The following is a 19754-nucleotide window of genomic DNA, read 5'->3' on the forward strand; positions in this document are numbered from 1 at the left end:
TTTTGCTAAGGACTTTGAGCACTTAACAAGCATATAGATTCATCATTGGGTGTGGAAGCGACGATATCCAAGTTGTAAAGGCCGTCAAAAACGAGAAGTCTACAGTTGCCCCTCTTTGACAGAATTCGAAGTCATGAAATGACATGAGTAAATGTCAAAGCCCGAAGACGACCCATTTTGACAAGGCCGTAAGACTTTGACAAACAATAAAGATAGAAATAAATGGTTGCGCCTGCAGGCTGCCTATGTATCCCCTTGCAAGGAATCAAACTAGCGTAGTTCTGGGACAAGATGCAAATAATATGCACAAAAAACTTTGAAAGCTGGACTCACATGCTTTGCGAAGCTGGCTATTTTGAGTACTCATGATCATGCGAGATAATGCAATAAGCGATAACAAATGCAACAAGCAAGATAACATATAAATGAGTAGCTTTAAGCTTAAAACCAACACAGGTTGCCTACAAAAAGATCCAAAACACACTTCATGCATCCTGAGAAACTGAGAAATGAAAATTGCTCGGGGTTTTGTTTCACGCGTCCTGAGATGAAAACCGCTCAAGGTCACGCTTCACGCATCCTGAGATAAGAGAAAATCGCTCGGGCTCATGCTTCATGCATCTAGAGAAACAAGAAAAATCATTTGGGCTCGCGCTTCATGCGTCACAAGATAAAACACGCCCAAGGTCGCGCTATACGCGTCCTAAGAAATAAAAAACCGCCTGGGCTCGCACTTCATGCGTTCCGAGATAAAATACGCCCAGAGCTGCTTCACGCGTCCTGCGAAACAGAGGAATGAAAACCACTCGAGGTCACATTTCATGTGTCCCGAGATAAAAACCGCTTAAGGTCGTGCTTCACACATTCTGAGATACAAGAAAAATCGCTTGGGCTTGCACCTCACGCGTCCCGAGATAAAACACGCCCAAGGCCACATTTCACGCATCGTAAGATACAAGAGAAACTGCTCGGGCTCACGCTTCACGCCTCCAGAGATAAAATACGCCTAAAGCCAAGCTTCACGTATCCTGAGATACAAGAGAAACCGCTTGGGCTTGCGCTTCAGGCATCCCAAGATAAAACATGCCCAGGGCCACGCTTCACGCGTCCTGAGATACAAGAAAACCGCTCAGGCTTGCGCTTCATGCGTCCCGAGATAAAACACACCCAAAGCCGCGCTTCATGCGTCCTGAGATACAAGAGAAATCGCTCGGGCTCGCACTTTACACACCCCGAGATAAAACATGCCCAGGGCCACGCTTCACTCGTCCTGAGATACAAGAAAACTGCTCAGGCTCATGCTTCACGTGTCCCAAGATAAAACATGCCCAGGGTTGCACTTCACGCGTCTTGAGAAATAAGAAAAACTGCTCGGGCTTGCACTTCACGCGTCCCGAGATAAAACACGCCTAGGGTTACACTTCACGCATTCTGAGAAACAAGAAAAATCACTTGAGGTTGCGCTTCATGCGTCCCGAGATAAAATAGAGAGGTGTGCGATAGATGCACAAAGTGAACGTGTGCGATAGATGCGTGAAGCATATTCCATGCAAGATGGACAACCAACGTATGATGTTAACTTGAAGGCTTATTCTACGCAAGAAACAAAAGCATATTCTATGCAAAATTGACAGCTTGTTCTACGTACAAATCATAAATGATGCAAGACACGTATGCAGCATACATATATGTGAAATGCATATTCTATGTAACAGAAGAGAACAAAAGCGTAATTTAACAAAAATGAATAAAATGATATTCGATGACAACCTTCGATTTACCTCTCAGAGGAATTACAACATGTTCAAAAGGATACACCTCGTTCATTGTAACAAGTGGGACACGTTCACACACCGGATTGCAGCTGCAAGCTTTTGAAGTATAATCTTCTATACATTACTTAGGAAGTAAAAGCACAAAACAGCACCAGGACCTACTTGAGAGCCACCGGCCACCTGCTGGCCACCAGAAGAAGCTGATGGCCACTTTTCGGCCAGCAAAAACCCTTTCTGGCCTGGCGTGCCAGCCACCAATGGTGGCCTGCTGGCTATCGATGGCAAATTAGGTGCAAAATTGACTTTTTACCTCGAGTCTTTAAGTATACCATCTCAAACTTCATTTCCTCACTTCTCTAAGCTCGAAAACCCTCTCCTTCTCTCTAGGTACTTTCTCTCTCTAGATCCGTGCTTTATACGCGTTTTTTACTGCCCCACGCAAACTTTTTTCGTAAAACCCTCTTAGTCCTCTATATTTTGAACCGATTAGATTTTGATTTCGTCACTTTTTCTCAGATTTTCACCACTTTAGGCTTGTTCCCCTTGAGTTTTTCTTGGGTTTTGTGAACTTTCTCGGGCTCTAACTTTTTCTCCCATTTTCTCTCTCCTAGGGTTGACTTTTTCCAAGTTTACCATTTTTTCTCCAATTTTCTTCAATTGTCACCTACTTTTCACCCATTTTCTAGATAGCGGATGAGATTCCACACAACGGAGCTCCTCTAGATGTTACACATGCATTTCCACCCGTTGTCGAGGTAGAGGAGTCGGTAGTTGCTGAGGCTGACGAAGTGGCTAAGGGCATTGAGGCTGACCTTGAGGCGGAGTTTGTGTTCGAGTTTGAGCCAGAGCCGTTACCATTGAGAGTGCGGCCCTTCGATCTGGCGAGATATCATCCCCGCACACATATATTACCACCTGGAGGTATTAGGCATTTCAATGACTTTGCTCGCGGTGTACCAAAGGACCTCCTGCTGAGGGAGCCGGCCTTCCACCTTTCATCCAGCGCCACTGAGGTATGAACTATGTTTTCATGCATTCCTGCCTTTCTTTTAACTGCATTTCTTGCACTGCCTTTCATCTAACTATATTTTTTCACTGCTTTTCATCTGATTCACCTGTTCTTTATCACAGGGAGACTCTCATGCCTACAGAGGGTACGGAGCGACGACAACGAGGGATTGGTACGACGAGCTCCCTGCCGGGGTCCGTGGCATTGTCGATAAGACCGACTTCGGCCTTTTTTGCTCTGGTCTGACACATGTCATAGCAAGCCGCCCCCTTCTAGGAGCGCTAGTGTAGAGGTGGTGGGACACTACCAACTCCTTCCACCTCTCTACTGCTGAAGAGATAACGATGACTCCCTACGACTTTGCCATGATCACAGGCTTAGGAATAAGAGACGATCCGATCCCCTTTGACACAAACATGGGGGAGTGGGAGGCTGCTTGAATCAACCTGTTGGGAGCGCACCCATCTCTGTGTCGGCCAGCCATAGTGTGATACAGTTGGTTTGCCGAGCAGTTCCGAGGGAGCGAGCCCGAGATGCTGGAGGAGATGAAATAGTATGCCCAGGGCTTCCTGATGTTTGTCCTGGGTACCACCTTATTTTCGAACAGGTGGAACACCATGGGTTTGTATTTGTTGAGTGCCCTGGTGACCCTTTTCCGAGTATGCTTCTACAACTGGGGCGGAGTTGACCTCGCCACCCTATATGGCTATACGAGCTCTACCTCCCGCAGGAGGGGAGAGCAGATCGGTGGTTATTGGCGAGCCTGGAAGGTATGCATTTCAGTTTCTTCTTTGCACTTTACACTTTCCATTTCACATTTTTTGCTTTATATCTGTTCAACACCTTTGCTTTCTGCTTTGCACTTTCTATATCTGTTCAGGCTGTGCTTTCTACTTTACACTTTCTGTATCTATTTATGCTCTGTGTTTTCTACTTTGCACTTTTTGTATCTATTCATGCTCTGCGTTTTCTGCTTTGCACTTTCTATATCTGTTCATGTCGTTAATAACATATCACTGCACTTTTCTTGCAGCTTTGGGTTTATGTGTATTTTTCAGCCCTTGCTCCAAAGCCTATGGAAGAGCTATCCCTGGTGGTTTCCTATTCGAGACAGTACAATGGTCGGTGTCAGCACTGGAGTCGTGAGACCTTTGCCTTCTTCCGCCATTACTTTGACACTGTGGTCGCCACCGAGGTAACTCGAAACTCACAATTATTTTTTCTTTATAACTGCTCTAATTCACACTTTGGCAACTGACGATAACTAACAACCTGTACATTCTCTATGTACAGATCGCATGGCAGCCTTGGGCCATGATGCCGGCCGGGATGCGGAACCAGTACGTAAGAGCCTAGGGCACATCGCGCTTTTAGATTCTGCTAGAGGGCCCAGTCTGCCAGGATTGGTTCTTGAGCGAGAGATTTGTTCACCAAATTGTGAGCTTGCCTAATCTAATCATTCCGATGCCACCCCCAAAGTCTATGAAGACAGCGGACAGCCTATCTATTGACGCAGTCATTCAATTCATGGTAGGCTTAGACGCTGACTTCTTCAGAGAAGAAGACGATTACATGACCTTTATTCAGACGTACCTTATGCCACTTCTGACAGGCGCTTACGCAGGCGAAGGGGCAGGGGCTCCTGCAGCAGGCGAGGCGGTTCGAGCGATTAGGGCCCATGCTAGAGGGGTTCTCCCTATTGGGCAGATTATTTGTTGGTCGGAGCTTCCCACTGTGCTCACATGCTGGCGGCCTACTGGGATTGCTTACCAGATCCCGATCGAGTCAGCAGAGGCTGGACATGAGCTTGTCGGAGTTCGAGGCTCGTCGCAGGCATGGACTACACTTTATCATTTGCACCCACACATTTCTACTTCAGATATTTTTATTCTAGACATTGATCATCTAGATGCACTTGCAGGCATCTATAGAGTATACGGGGAGCCTCTTTGAGCTGGTGGCTTCCTTGATGAGTACGGTGCAGAAGAGCACGGTATCCAGGTAATTTCTTTCAGTTTGTGCTTCATGTTATCATATTTCCACTTATACACTAGCATTTCAATCGTAGTCTTTCCCAAACTGCACTGATACACTGCACTCATACACTGTACTCATACTACATCTGATTTCTACATACTATACCTATATCTGATACATACACTGTAGCTGATATGTTAACAACTATTTTTTTCAAATTCCATCTGCACCGATGGCACCAACGGCATCAGCAGCACCAACACCGGTAGCACCTCCTCTAGCAGCATGGAGGAGAGAGAGACAAGCCCCAGCTCATGGCCTAGATGTGAGCCACAGTCGAGGCAAAGATAGGGGCACCCGAGGCCAGAGCAGTCCTTCAGAGCCCATCTTGAGCGATGACGATGCTGAGACTAGTGACTCCGAAGAGGCAGCGAGTCAACATTTTGAGTCAACCTAGAGTAGAGACAATGATATTGGCTCGGGGTTCGAGAGCTGAGGCGACGTCGAGGAGGACTCTAAGACAGAGAGAAGAGATGATACCGGTTCTGGTTCAGAGTCTAATTCTGACAGCGGTGCTGCTGGAGATAGTGCTCTCAAGTCCTCCCCTCCGAGGAAGAGGACGAAGAGGGCATTTCAGGCCTGAGGCGACTGGCGCTGATTTTTTTGTACTTTTTTGCTTAGTTTCTTTTTGTTGGGTAGCATTAGCAGATGTATAGCTTCATATAGGTTTTATTTTTCTTTGAAACTTGTACTTCTCTTTTGTAAAAACCATGATCATAATAAAACCTCATAGTTTTTATGAAAAGTGTTGTCATTTTTGCATCATGAGCATCATATTTGCATTGAAATGGACATGGAATTGAATTTGAAAATGAACACTGAACACTTGTATTGGCACGATGTTCTTAATCGGGTAATGAGCCAACCAATAACCAAAATATGAAATACAAAATACAAATCAATAAACAAAGCAACAACAACTCAAATACAAATATAAACACACCTTCTAAAATAAAAAAGACTCAAAACAAGACCTCAAAACACAAAGATCGAGACAAAACACATGTTGCCAACACTGCCCAGTACACAGGTGAACGGCCGGCCAGAAAGAGGGATTGTCAGCCACCAAGAAAAGTTGTCGGCCAGAGGAGGTGGCCTACTGGCCACCAAAGTAGCCTGCCGGCCACCATTAGTGGCCGGCGGCCACCAATGTAAGTAACCTCCAGATTGTTGACAGTTGTCTTCCACTCACAACCTTATCTTCTACAAAAGGTTCAGCTTTGTGATTTCTTCTCCAGGGCCTCATTTCAACTGCAATTTCTTCCACAAATGGAGCCATCCTTTGCCAAAAAGCTCACGGATTGGATAGCCATTTTAGACGGCATAAAAAAGGTAAATTTCGGGATTTCGGCATAAATGCACTTTTTTCGTTGAACCGTACGCCACATTGTTTTTTGTTCCTCCATGTCGTGGCGTGATTCTAGGACCCGATTACACATGTCTTTCGCTTCGGGGGACAAGAAATATGCCCGACCCTTGAAGAATTTCAAGCATTAATGAAATCCTAGTGCGATGAGGAAATCATGCCTCAGCCCCGTTTTGGCCATGCCCAAGCTTTGGGACGGATGTGTGGGCTTACTCTGCATAAGGCTCAGTCTTTGGCCACAATGGAGAGCTAGACATACCCAGCGTGATTCATCAATTCTCCGATATCGATGACAGAGGCGACCTTCTCTAGCGAGGTTTTCGATAACATGCCCTCTGCTTATGTATGCTTGCACATTTCGTTCTTGCCCCAAGTTTCAGTAGATCCAACATTCGGTTGATCGAAGTGGCCCAACGTTTGAAAGAAGGTAAGAGTTACATTGGTTTGGCGCTGGCCGAGACCTTGATGGGCTTAGATGCCTTTCATCGGGGAGAGACTACCAGATTCGTGAGGAGTCCGCTACTTCTTCAGGTATTGTTTCCCACCCTTTCTCACATGTGTCTCTCAAATCACTCGGCACTCATGCTCTATTTTTCTCTCAAAGCCCTTTTCTTACTTTTCTCTTAACATACATCTCTCTATTTTTTAATCTCTCTTTTCTTTCATCTCTTCCCAGGTGTGGCTTATGGATAAGCTGAAGGTAGTGGACTTTTGCCCTGAGTACTCTGCTCGAGGTTATTTCTTCCGCCACCGACTAGTGGATTTCTCGAATGAGGGATGGTGGTGCAACTGGATGTGCAATAGGTGTGCTGTTGACATAGCTTCGCATTGCCCTTGGCTTAATCTGACCGAGATGAGTTACAGAATGGCTTGGCAACCTGGCATACAGTTGATCGGCCTCATACACTGCGTGTTCTACTTTCTTTTCCAGTTCAGACGTCAATTTGCGGATGATCAGACCCACCCAGAGGAGGGAGTAGAGTACCCAGTTTCATTCCCCATCCGTGGTTCACACTTGGCTAGGTACCTCACTGCTTGGAGGACGAGAGAGCTTTTGGCCCCTACCCCTAGTTTTAGTTATGCCCTTTCTGGCAAGTGTTTGGCTTGGCTCGAGGATGAGGCACAAACCGGGCCCACTTTGGCTTCAGAAGCTTCCACAAGCATGAACAGAGGACATAGGAGCACCTAACTCACCTATGGCCCTAGTTTATTGCTTTGACCTTTCTTTTCAAGTTATTTTTTTTGGTAATAAAAGCAACTTTGATTTGTATCAGAGAGTTGGAGAGCTTTATGTTGAAATCAATGAAATTAAAGTTGTGAGCACTGAAAAATTTTCTTTTGGTCCAAAAATGGTCTAAGTTGTAAAAGGTAAAATTTTGAACAAAATCAACTTTTATTAAAACTTTCCAAAACCATTTTCGAAAAGGATCACCACTTGACATGCACAGAATCAATCCTCAAGATGTACAACCCCAAATCAAAAGATTAGAAATGCCCCTTGATTGCATACCACTTCTCTGCATTGTAACCAGCTCTTCTCTCAGAGTAGAGATCACAACCGAACTCTCAGGTAAAGAATAAATAGGGATGACCTGATCAGACACATGGCCCTAGGACAGTTGAGTTGGAGGTGATTATGGCCGAACTTCAGGATGAAGTTGCCTACGTATCTCGAAGATAGGAATCAAGCCTTATGTAGTTCAGTTCAGGTTCACTCGAGTGTTAACTCTCTCCTTTTACGGTCTAACTTTTGGCAAAGTCGCCCTTTAGGGTTTTCAACTTTGCGAACTCAGTTTTTCTCTATTTCTAATTTTTCATGCTCTAACTTTTGCCTAGGTCGCCCTTCCGGGTTTTCGGCCTAGCGAGCCTCTTACGGATAGTATTTCTTTAACTTGTCCATGTTGATCGGTTGTGAAAATTCTAGGCCATCTAAGTCCATGAAAATAACAGCTCCACCTGACCAAATAGCTTTGATGATGTAAGGACTAGTCCAATTAGGTCTGAACTTGAACCTAAGGTCATGAATGGGAGCTCGGTTGTCTTTCAGCACTATATCCCCCTCTTTGAGATTCTGGGACTTAACTTTCTTGTTAAAAGCCCTAGTAATTTTGCGTTGGTAGCCCTGAACGTGATACAATGCTTTTAGCCTTCTCTCATCAAACAGCATCAACTCCTCAAATTTGCTTTGTTGCCAGTCCGCCTCTACTATCTGACACTCAGCCATAATTCGCAGCGACGGGACTTCTATTTCAATTGGCAAAACGACTTTCATCCCGTAGATGAGAGAATAAGGAGTTGCCCCTATAGATGTTCGGATTGAAATACTATAACCCCAGAGTGTGAATGACAGTTTATCTGGCCAGTCCTTGTAGGTCTCAACCATCTTCTGCAAGATATTCTTGATGTTCTTGTTGGCGGCTTCGACAGCTCCATTGGTTTGCGGCTTGTATGTAGATGACTTATGGAAAGCCACATTGTATTTCTCCAACAAGTCTATCACCTCTTTCTTGAAGTGGGAGCCATTATCTGATATGATCTCGTTTGGGACTCCATATCGGTAAATGATGTTGTTTCTGATGAACTTGGCCACATGCGATACTTTCAACACTGCATAAAACTGAGCTTCCACCCACTTTGTAAAATAATCAATTGCCACCAAGATATATCCATGCCCATTCGACTCTTTTGGTGTGACTACCTTGATAACGTCGATTCTCCAGACTGAGAAAGACCATGGCGAAGTCATGTTATACAATTTTGACAACGGGATATTCATGCGATTTGCATGAATTTGGCATTTATGGTATCACTGAACAAATCCAATACAATCCTCCTCCATAGTGGACTAGTAGTAACGTTGCCTGAGAATCTTCTGGGCTAACATCACATCGTTCATGTGCGCTCCGCACTCTCCTCCATGGATGGCCTCCATCAGGCGTTTTGATTCTTCTTTTTCGACACACAACTTGTGCATTCCCAGATGACCTTTTTTATACAGCTTACCTCTGCAGATGATAAATTGCACGGCCATTCACCGTATTCCTTGTTTGTCCTTGGCATTTGCCCTTGGTAGATAAATCTCATTTTCCAAGAAGTTCCAAATATCGTGGTACCAAGGGTTTTTGTCTTGCATTTCATCCATTACGGCGATAGTTTCATAAGCCAGCGTGTATTTCTACTCAACGATAATCGAACACATCCGGACTCCAAGTGGGATGTCTACCATAGAAGATAGGGTTGCTAAAGCATCAGCGAACCTGTTGTTCTCTCTCAGTAGATGCGTAAAAGTCAGCTTTTCAAACCTAGGAATCAGAGCATCCAGAGTCTGGTGATAAACCTTCATCTTGTCTTCTTTGACTTTCCAGTCTCCATTTGCTTGAAAAACAACAAACTTCGAGTTCCCGATAACATCCAATCTTTTTGCCCCTAGGTCCAGGGTGGCTTCTAAACCAACGATACACGCTTCATACTCTGCTTCATTATTGGACACCTTGAACCAGAGTTTGAAGACTAAAGGTATATGGGAGTCGTTAGGTGCTATTAGCAACACACCTATCCCATAACTGTACTGATTGGCTATTCCATCAAAGTATATCGTCCAAGTCTCCTCCTCAACTTGCAGAATGGCTTCATCTGGGAACAAGTATTCCACTGCCTCGTCCCCTTCTACTGGGTGATCTGCCAGGAACTCCGCTACAGCTTTTCCCTTGATCGACTTGCGGGTGACATATTTGAGATCAAATTCGGAGAAGAGAAGCAACCAATAGGCTAGCCTACCCGTAAGTGCTCGTTTCTCAAAGAGATATTTGATGGGATCTAATCTCGAAACTAAGATTACAGAGTGAGCTAACAAGTAGTGCCTCAACTTCCTGGTAGCCCATACCAAGGCTAGGCAAGCTTTCTCCAACGGAGTATAGCGGGTCTCGTATTTCAACAGTTTCTTGCTCAAATAGTAGATGGCTTTCTCCACCTTATCTTCAGATTCTTGAGCAAGCATGCATCCCATAGTCGTGTCTGTCACTAATAGATATAGAATCAAAGGCTTCCCTAGCTCTGGCGGCGATAACACAGGCGGATTCTGGAGGTACTACTTAACCTGCTCAAAGACAAATTGACATCAATCATCCCATTAGAATTTCTTCCCTTTTTTTAGGAGACCAAATAGTGGTTTACAAGTCAAGGTTAATTTGAAAATAAACCGTCTTTTGAATTGCACTTTACCCAGAAAGCCTCGCACCTCCTTTTCAGTCCTTGGTGGTTGTATTTCTAAGATGACCTTAATTTTGGAAGGATCTACTTCAATGCCCCTCTATGTGATCAGAAAGCCCAGCATTTTTCCTGCCGGTATGTTGAAGGTGTATTTCTGCGGTTTTAACCTTAATCTGTATTCCTTGATTCGTTGAAAAAACTTCTTCAAGGTGATGTAGTGGCCCTCTCATTCTTTGGACTTGATAATCATGTCGTCCACATATATCTCGACCTCTTTGTGGATCATGTCATGCAGAATGATGGTTACAGCCCTCTGATAGATAACTCCAGCATTTTTCAACCCAAACGCATAACCCGGTAGCAATAGGTACCCCACGGCGTAGTGAATGCGATTTTCTCTCTGTCCTTGGGCGCCATCAGAATCTGGTCCATAAAGGATAGCAATGCATGGCCCGTAGTATCCCTCGTACAAAGCTCCAAGTGCTTGCTAGTTTTACATTTAGGGCATATTTGTTTGGACGAACTTGGCCATAGGATTGGACTAATAACCAAATAAAATGCATAAATACATAGTATCCCTCGTACAAAATAAAAGATTAATGAGAGGCTTGGACTATCAACCTCATCGTATAATTCCATACCAATCCAAATATAAGATATGATACATAATCCAAAAGAATTAATACTCCCAAACCATCCTAATAATGTTAATTCCATAAATCCAATCCACTCAAACAAACATATTACTGATTTTAAGGGAAAAACCATTGGATTCAAGTTATCCACCAATCTATAATGTGTATTTGTAAGTCATAGTAGCAATCTGCATGCCACGTCTAACTAACTGCATGACAAATAAAATAAAAGTTATTGTAGTGAATTTTGCGACCTGCAGTTAAATACAAAGTAGAAATACAAAAACCTCATTTCATGACCCTATTTGAATATTGGCCAATGATAATTTGTGGATTGACATGGTGATTATGGTTTATAACTATGACTCTCATTATGTATTTCGTTTGTACTGACTAATTTATTAAAGGCTCTCTACTGTCTTATTAACTTTTAAATATTTTTCAAATTTAAAATTTAAATACAACCTCAATTCTTTAAGCATAATAACCCACCCCGACCATCTATGTGATATTGATATTGTTTGCTTTGGGTCTGTGGACCATCACGATATGCTTTAGATCCGTGGACCATCACAATTTTATCTTTATGTCCTCTCACAAAAGACCTCACATAGTTCAGGAGGGGTTATTCCATGTATGGTCGGTTAGACTATTAATATCTATCCAATATGGGATTGAGGTGTCACACATGTTGAAGTTGAATACATATTGCCTATGCATTCTTTATTTTCTTTGTTTTTATTTTTATTTTTATTTTTATTTTTATTTTTGGGAAAAATCTATTTTATCTCCTTGTAGTATAACTCTATAACACTTTACCCTTTATGTATTCTTCTTTTATTTTTTGCTCTTTGTAAATAAATAAATAAATTTGCACCCATGACTAAGCAAAAAGTTTTAAAAAAATGACACAAAACTAATTTAAGAAACTAGAGTTCCCTAAAAAAAATTTAAAATAAACTTCATTTTTAATTTTAATTAATTTATGATTTCATTTGTTAAATATATATGTACATGTTTAATTTAAAATTTTATTAAATAATAAATTGAGCTAAAAATTAAAAATTAGATTACATGACTTTTATGATTTAATTTGTTATATATATGTATTATGCATATGTTTAATTTTAAATGTTATTAAATAAGGTAATTTTATGGTAATAAATTATGGTATTTAGTTTAATTTATGACTTAATTTGTTATATCTATATGTTTATATTTATTTTAAAATGTTATTAAATAAAAAAATGGTTAAAGATTAAAAATTAGGTTTTGACAATGTGACGATTAATTTTTATAATAATAAATTAAGGTGTTTAGGTTAATTTAATTATATATATAATATGTATGTTTAATTTAAAATATATTTTTTTTTTAGATAGTCATTTTTAATAACATTTAAATTGTTATTAAATAAGAAATTTAGATTTAAAAAAAGAACAAAATGGTAAAACAAGGCTAGATTCGTTTTCTTCCATTGAAATTTAATTTTAATAAAAAAAAAATTCCTTCTCCACTTTCAAAATAAGAATGTGAGACACACTCTCTTTTAGTTTGGATGGAAAATAACCGTAATACTTTAGTTTAACATATGTGGTTATTTTTAAAAGACATGGAGGTACAATGCTATTGGGTCATATCATAAAGAGGTAAATAGATTTTACCCTTTATTTTTTACATAAAACTTGAATTTTTTGCCTATTATCCACTCTTCATTATCAATAATTTCTTAAATTTCATGCATTTTATTTGCAATTTCATGTTACCTCATCATTTTCCCAAATTCTTATAAACTAAGCACTTCAACTTACATGTTTTTCTCTCTAAATCCTTGCTGCAGGTTAAGACAGAAAACCATTATTGCTATTGTAACATATGATAATGTTGGAATAATGAAGTTGGTGGTTGAGGTAGACATGGACAAAGTTTGGGCTAATATTTGATAATATTGTTGTAAAAGTAGATTGAGTGATTGTCATATGGTACTGTGTGATGTTGGCTTGATTGTGTATTCTGTTCTACTATGTTCTATGTTTGTGATTGCTTCTTTTTTTTTTTCATTTTCTCAGTGAGTATATATTTTATTCAATTTTTTTTATTATTAGACATGGAGATAGTGGATTCATTCATATGTTTGACTTGGTACAAAGAAAAGCATGCATGAGTATTATCATTTAAAATTAAAGATTAATTACTTAAAAGTCCTAATGCCGGTAGGTGTAGTAGCTCAAGTCCTGTGTAATAGTGTTTAGACGCACAAGTCCCATTTTGGAATGCAATTGATGTTTCTGCCCTTTTGAATCTAACGTTTTAGAGATGCAACTTCAGAGAAATAAAAGGACTTGGAACGTCCCAAAGAAATTCTATGACTAGAAAGAGCAAAGTCTGCATTTTCATCAATCTTTTTAAACACTGGATGATGATGACTGTTTGGATTATTTGAGGATTTTTAAGTTGGAGGTTTGTGATGCCTCAACCTTTTATGCTTCCGGTTCGATCTGTTCTCTTCCTTCATCACTTCGATTCACAACGACTCTCTATTTATGTGTAAATGCTTGATTGCTCAATTTCAAGGTTCAAAACAGAGCATATTAAATAGACTAAAGAGATGGGCCTGGAGATCTAGCTTGTAGGTAAGAACTGAGATATTCTCAGTTCCAAAACTGAGAATGTTCTTAATTTAAAATTGAGAATGATTTCAGTTTGCAAAAATATCCAGTAACACGATAAATTGAATAGATTGTGATTATCAGATCAACTTAATTTTTTTGTGAATGAAACATACGAAGTACTCGATCAAATGAACTGTTTGAATCATCAAAACGGGTCAGTAATGAGATTCAGGAGCCCAAACAATACTCTTCAGTCTAGATTATGGACAGAAAGGAATCCTCCATAAATAAAATATCCTATCATTCAATATTGAAGTCATCAGCTATAATTATATATAGAACAAATCATATAATATAAATAGGGTTTTCTCCTAAGAAACTTTAGAACTGTATCACGTGTCACTTTTACCCTCTTAGAATTTTGCCAAGTCTCCTTTCTATAATTAAAGGAATATATTTATGTCTTTTAAGGCCTCGCTTGGGAACATACTATTTTAGTAACTTTTTAATTTTTTTACTAAAATATGAGGTAAAAATTAATATATTTGGCTTATTGGCTTTTTTGTATAGCTTATTGGTCTTTTTAATTTTTTTAGTGATTTTTTGACTTTTAAACTAAAATTCAATGTTGCCAAGCAAGGCCTAACTTTTAAGAATTTCATTTTCCTCTTGCATTTTTTCTCTCATCTCTATCTTTTCTCTTTTATACCTCTACGACTTTCTTATTTTTTCTACAAATGCATTATTTTGTATTTATATTTTTTAGAGGTACTTATGTATAGGTCCTAATAAGTAGATTTATTGTCTAGTAGGTCCTATGATAATTAATGACATTTTTCATCAAACACTATTAAAAAATGCCACAATTTGTTTAATTTTCAACAATAGTTTGAAAAGTGTCACAAAAAATGTTACTAATTATAAGTTTTAGCGATAATTTAAAAAAATCATCACAAAAAAGCGTTACTAATTTTTTAACTTTCAGTGACAGTTTGAAAAATTCGTTACTGAAAAACGTCACTAGTTGTAAGTTTTAGCGATAATTTATACAAAATGTGTCAAAAAAAAGTCACTAACTGTCAATTTTTAGTGACATGCAAAAAAATCGTCACAAAAAATTATTTTTAGTGACAATTTTACTATGACTTATTTTCAATATGATTTGATGGAAATTAAGTCCAACTATTAAGACCTATCGATATTTTACCATATATTTTAATTTATACTCTATATATTTATGTTTATTAATTTTAATAGAATGTAGAAGAAAATTATGATTTTGAAATACTAGTATGGTAAAGCAAATGTAATGGTTATTATAATAATTTTTTTTAAAAAAAAGAGAAAGAAAAAGAAAAAGAAAGAGGGGGAATTTGATGGTCTACCTATAGAAATTAGGAGTACATGAATACGCATAGGAAATCCCTATGGCCATACAATGATCTGGGCTTTGCAGCAGTGAAAGCTGAGGGGTTCTCGGAAGGTATTATTTGCATCTGGGACAATCATTATTCTCAGTTTGTGAGTGCATTCAGAGTCCAAATTTCATCCTTCTAAAAGGTACGATTTCCCTAGATTTTGATTGCATTTTGATTAATGTTTATGCCCCAAATGAAGCCAATAGAAGGAAAATTCTGTGGGATGAATTACTGAGTCTCAGAAATAGGTATGATTTACCATGCTGCATTGGAGTTGACTTTAATGAAATTATTAGAATTGGGGAAAGAAAAGGTTGCCTATCCCTCTCGGCTAGTATGAAACAATTCAGTGAGATGGTGTGCAATCTGGAGCTAAGAAATTTACCTCTACATGGAAGATCTTTCACTTGGTCAAACAACCAAGAGGCTGATAGATGGAGCAGAATTGACAGGTTTCTTCTTCATTCACAATGGCTGGACAGGTTTGGCTTCAAGCAGTGGGGTCTTCACAGAATATTATCTGACCACTGTCCAATTCTTCTCATGGTAGACAATAGAGATTGGGGGCCAAAGCCGTTCAGATTTCTCAATGCTTGGCTCTCTCATCCAAAATTCCTAAATGTAGTGAAAGATGCCTAGAGTTTGAGCGTGGTTCTTGGATGGGCTGGCCACAGAATCTTCATGAAACTCAAGGGCGTAAAATTAGCTCTCAAGCAATGGAATCAAGTTGAATTTGGTAATCTGAATGAAAAATTAATTTCCATAGAAAACCAACTGCACACTTTGGATCTCCTTCAAGAGAACCGTTCTTTATCTAAGGAGGAGTCTGCCAACAAGAGGAATTTGAAATTTGACTTCTGGAAAATCTCAAGACTGATTGAGAGCATTTGGCTACAAAAATCAAGGCAGCTTTGGTTCAAGGATGGGGATAAAAACACTAAATACTTCCATATGGTGGTAAGCACTAGGCAGAGGAAAAATTCACTAGGAAACCTAATCATCAATGGAGAAAATGTAGAGGATCTGGAGCAGATAAAAAGTAGAGTCAAGTCTCATTTTCAGAATTTTTTCTCAGAAAAATGGCCTCCAAGACCCACATTCTCAGGACCTTTTGAGTGCTCTCTTTCAAATATGGATGCAATCTTGTTTCAGAAACCGAGATTTGGGATGCCATAAACCACTGTGAAGGGAGCAAGGCTCCAGGTCCAGACGACTTCAACATGAAATTCATCAAAAAATGTTGGGCTTTCATCAAAGCTGATATTTGTCTCTTTCTCAATGAGTTTCATCAAAACAGTAGGATCAAAAAAGGTCTGAATTCTACCTTCTTAACCTTGATTCCAAAAATACTGAATCCATCTTCTTTATCTGACTACAGGCCCATCAGTTTGATAGGTTGTATTTATAAAATTCTAGCAAAAATTTTATCAAGAAGATTGAAATTTGTCTTGCCCAAATTGATAGATGAAACTCAATGTAAAAGGAAGGCAAATCTTAGATGGCATCCTCATAGCTAATGAAGTCGTTGATTTGTGGAAACATAATTCTTTAGGAGGGCTCCTTCTCAAATTGGATTTTCAGAAGGCTTTCGACAGTATCAATTGGAATTTTCTCCTCCATTTGCTTCATAAATTTGGTTTTGGTGATAAATGGATATCATGGATTAAAGAATGCATATCTTCTCCTCATATATCAGTATTGGTCAATGGCTACCCTTCTCAAGAATTTTCTCCACAGAGAGGATTAAGGCAAGGTGACCCCCTTTCCTCATTTCTCTTTAATCTTGTGGTTGAAGGGCTAAATATTCTCATCCAAAGGACTAAATGCCTCAATCTTATCAAGGGTGTGGATATAGGTGGCTCAGGGCTAAACCTATCTCATCTGCAATTTGCAGATGATACACTCATGTTTTGCAATCCAGACTGGAATGAGCTATCAAACCTAAAAAGAATTCTTAGTTGCTTTGAGTTAATCTCCGGGCTAAAGATTAACTACCAGAAGTCTGTAATTTGCGGCGTCGGGATAAACAGGGAATTCACATCACAAGTAACAGAATTTTTCAACTGCAAGATGAAAATCCTACCAATCAATTACCTAGGAATGCCTCTTGGGGCCAACCCAAAAAGAGTATCTACTTGGGAGCCTATTATAGAAAAAGTGAAGAAAAGATTAGCATCGTGGAAAAGGAGGTAAAATTACTTTGATCAAATCTGTACTATCTTCTCTCGCACTTTACTATATGTCCATTTTCAAAATCCCTTCCAAAGTGGCAAACTTAATTGATAAATATCAAAGATCTTTTTTATGGGGAGATAGTGATGACAAAAGGAAATTACATCCTCTCAACTAGGAGGCATGCTCTATTAGCAAACAGTTTGGTGGTTTGGGCTTCAGAAAAATTAAGGAAGCCAATGATACTCTTTTATGCAAATGGTGGTGGAGATTTGCCACTGAAAAAAGTTCACTGTGGAGGAAAGTTATATGTGCCAAAAATAACATAAATAGAGATTGTTGGTTCCCAAATGGCTCAAGCTTTAGGCACTCATCCACAATGTGGAAAGGTATTTCATCTATGGAAAGGTATGGCTCTAAAGCAATTGCATTATTCTTGGAAAATACCCAGTTCAAGCTAGGTGATGGTAATAGAATCAAATTTTGGTTTGATGGATGGGCCTCTTGTACTCCCTTGTCCAATATCTATCCTAGACTCTTCTCTTTAGCCTCTAATAAAGATTCTTGTGTTCACCAATATTTGCACTCGATTGTGGATAATCAAACTCATTGGCATATCAATTACAGGAGGAGTCTGAGAGTCTGGGAAAATGAATTGCACCTTGAGCTGATCAGCAGATTGCCGCAACCAATCAACTTGAGTAATAATTACGAGAACTCTTTGTTATGGGCTCCTATACCATCTGGTTCATTCACAGTTAAGTCTCTTTATGAGATCTTTGAAAATTCTTGGATTAACTCCCTTTCCAATTATGAAAATGTGGAAATCATTAGCTCCTCCCAAAATCAAAGCTTTCAGTTGGCTTGTTTGGTGGAATCGGATTGCCTCTTCGGATCTTCTTGCCCGATGGTCCATTATTCCAGTGGTTAATCATTGTGCATTCTGTGGTTTGGATAATGAAAATGCATCTCACTTGCTCCTGCTTTGCAATCATGCTTGGAAGGCTTGGTCTGAAATTATATATTGGTGGGGCTCTCAGTGGGTCTCTCCTTGCTCTTTACAAGACTTGCTTCTATGGTGGTATGGTCAAAAACCTAAAAATCTGGGTGCTCTCATATGGGAAGCAATTCCAGCTGTGCTTTGGAGCTTATGGATTGCAAGAAATGACAAGATATTTAACTCTAAAGCTCCTGTCTAGGAAAATATTGTGGAAAGCATCAAAATCAAAGTGGCCTCTTGGGTGAAGTTTTCCAGTCATTTGCCTGAATTTGCTATCCGTGATTTTCTATTCTATCTGGATGGGTTGAAGGGTCATAAATTGAAGACTCTGGCTGGTTGATGGGTCTTGTAGTTTATTATTTCTCTTTTCTTCAGTTTGGCTGTACTCTCTTCAACCTCTTGTATTGGCCTTGGCTTCCATATAATTGGGCTCATTTATAGGTGCCAACATAGTTGGGATGTATTCTTGAGCTATGATGCATTTCAGTCAAGTCCCTTCTTTCTTTCTCATCATTAATAAATCTTTTTCTTTGCTGATCAAAAAAAAAAATAATGTGAATGTAACATGTAGATTTAATTTATAAAAAATAAAATAAAATAAGTCTCTTTTTCACGAAATCCTTTCAGTAAGGGGGGGAAAATGTTGATTTATAAAAAAAATGTAGATTTATAAAAAATGTTGATGGTCAATGACTTTTATCATTGGTTTTGTTAATTCTATTAATTTCATAATATGACATTAAAAATAAGAAAATATTATTGAATTGATGTTATGTAGGCATTATAAGAATTAGAATCCTTTTATTTGTTGTAAACTATTTTCATCAAAAAAAAAATTTGTATTGTGTGATATTTGACCACATAAAATGTTAATAATATAATTGTTAACAAATCATTTTACATTGGATAAAATCATTTACAAAATTGTATTTGGTAAGTCATTTAATGCAAGACACTATATCGTTTTTTACTTACTTCCAAGTATTTTTTAACAAATATTCTCATTTTAGACTATTTTCATCATATTCTCATTTTAAAATTATAGTTGGCCTCGTTTGTGAACAGATTATTTTAATAATTTTTTAGTTTTTTATGAAGAAATGTGTAAAAAAGTAAAGATAGTGATGTGACAACGTATAATAGCTTTTTGACTTAAATGTTTAGTTCTCACAATCCTATTGAATCAACATTACTGATGTGTATCTTACTTTAGAGGACCTTTTTGTTTTATTTTAATTGATGAACTTTTATTAATTGAATTGTAGTCAAAATAAATTATTATATTTATAATATCCATCTTTAAAATCAGTATGAGTTAGAACAAAATATCGAAATGCACTTATAAAATATAATATTATGATTATTTACGAAGAAAAAAGTTGAATCATCTGCTAATAAAATATTTGTAAACTCGATTTAATTAAATTTCCCGTAAATATAAAAATAGTTTTTAAAAATCGTGCATATTAAGAGATTGAAAACTAGTATCGACTCTAAATTCATATTAAGGTCATCTCGTCA

The 19754-nt window shown here is 38.7% G+C and overlaps 1 protein-coding gene across 1 annotated transcript in view; it reads left to right on the forward strand.

Annotated features, from left to right (window-relative positions):
• Positions 1-13310, forward strand: part of LOC145806379 (receptor-like protein 6) — a 118042-nt gene extending 104732 nt beyond the window's left edge. Inside the window, exon 2 of the mRNA XM_082903189.1 lies at positions 12872-13310. The gene's annotated coding sequence lies outside the window, so the exon portion shown is untranslated. The remainder of the gene's footprint in view (positions 1-12871) is intronic.
• The last annotated feature ends 6444 nt before the right edge of the window (positions 13311-19754 follow it).

Source organism: Camellia sinensis, chromosome 13 (genome assembly GCF_055761805.1).
Source record: "Camellia sinensis isolate YWXY chromosome 13, ASM5576180v1, whole genome shotgun sequence".
NCBI classification, from domain to species: Eukaryota; Viridiplantae; Streptophyta; class Magnoliopsida; order Ericales; family Theaceae; genus Camellia; species Camellia sinensis.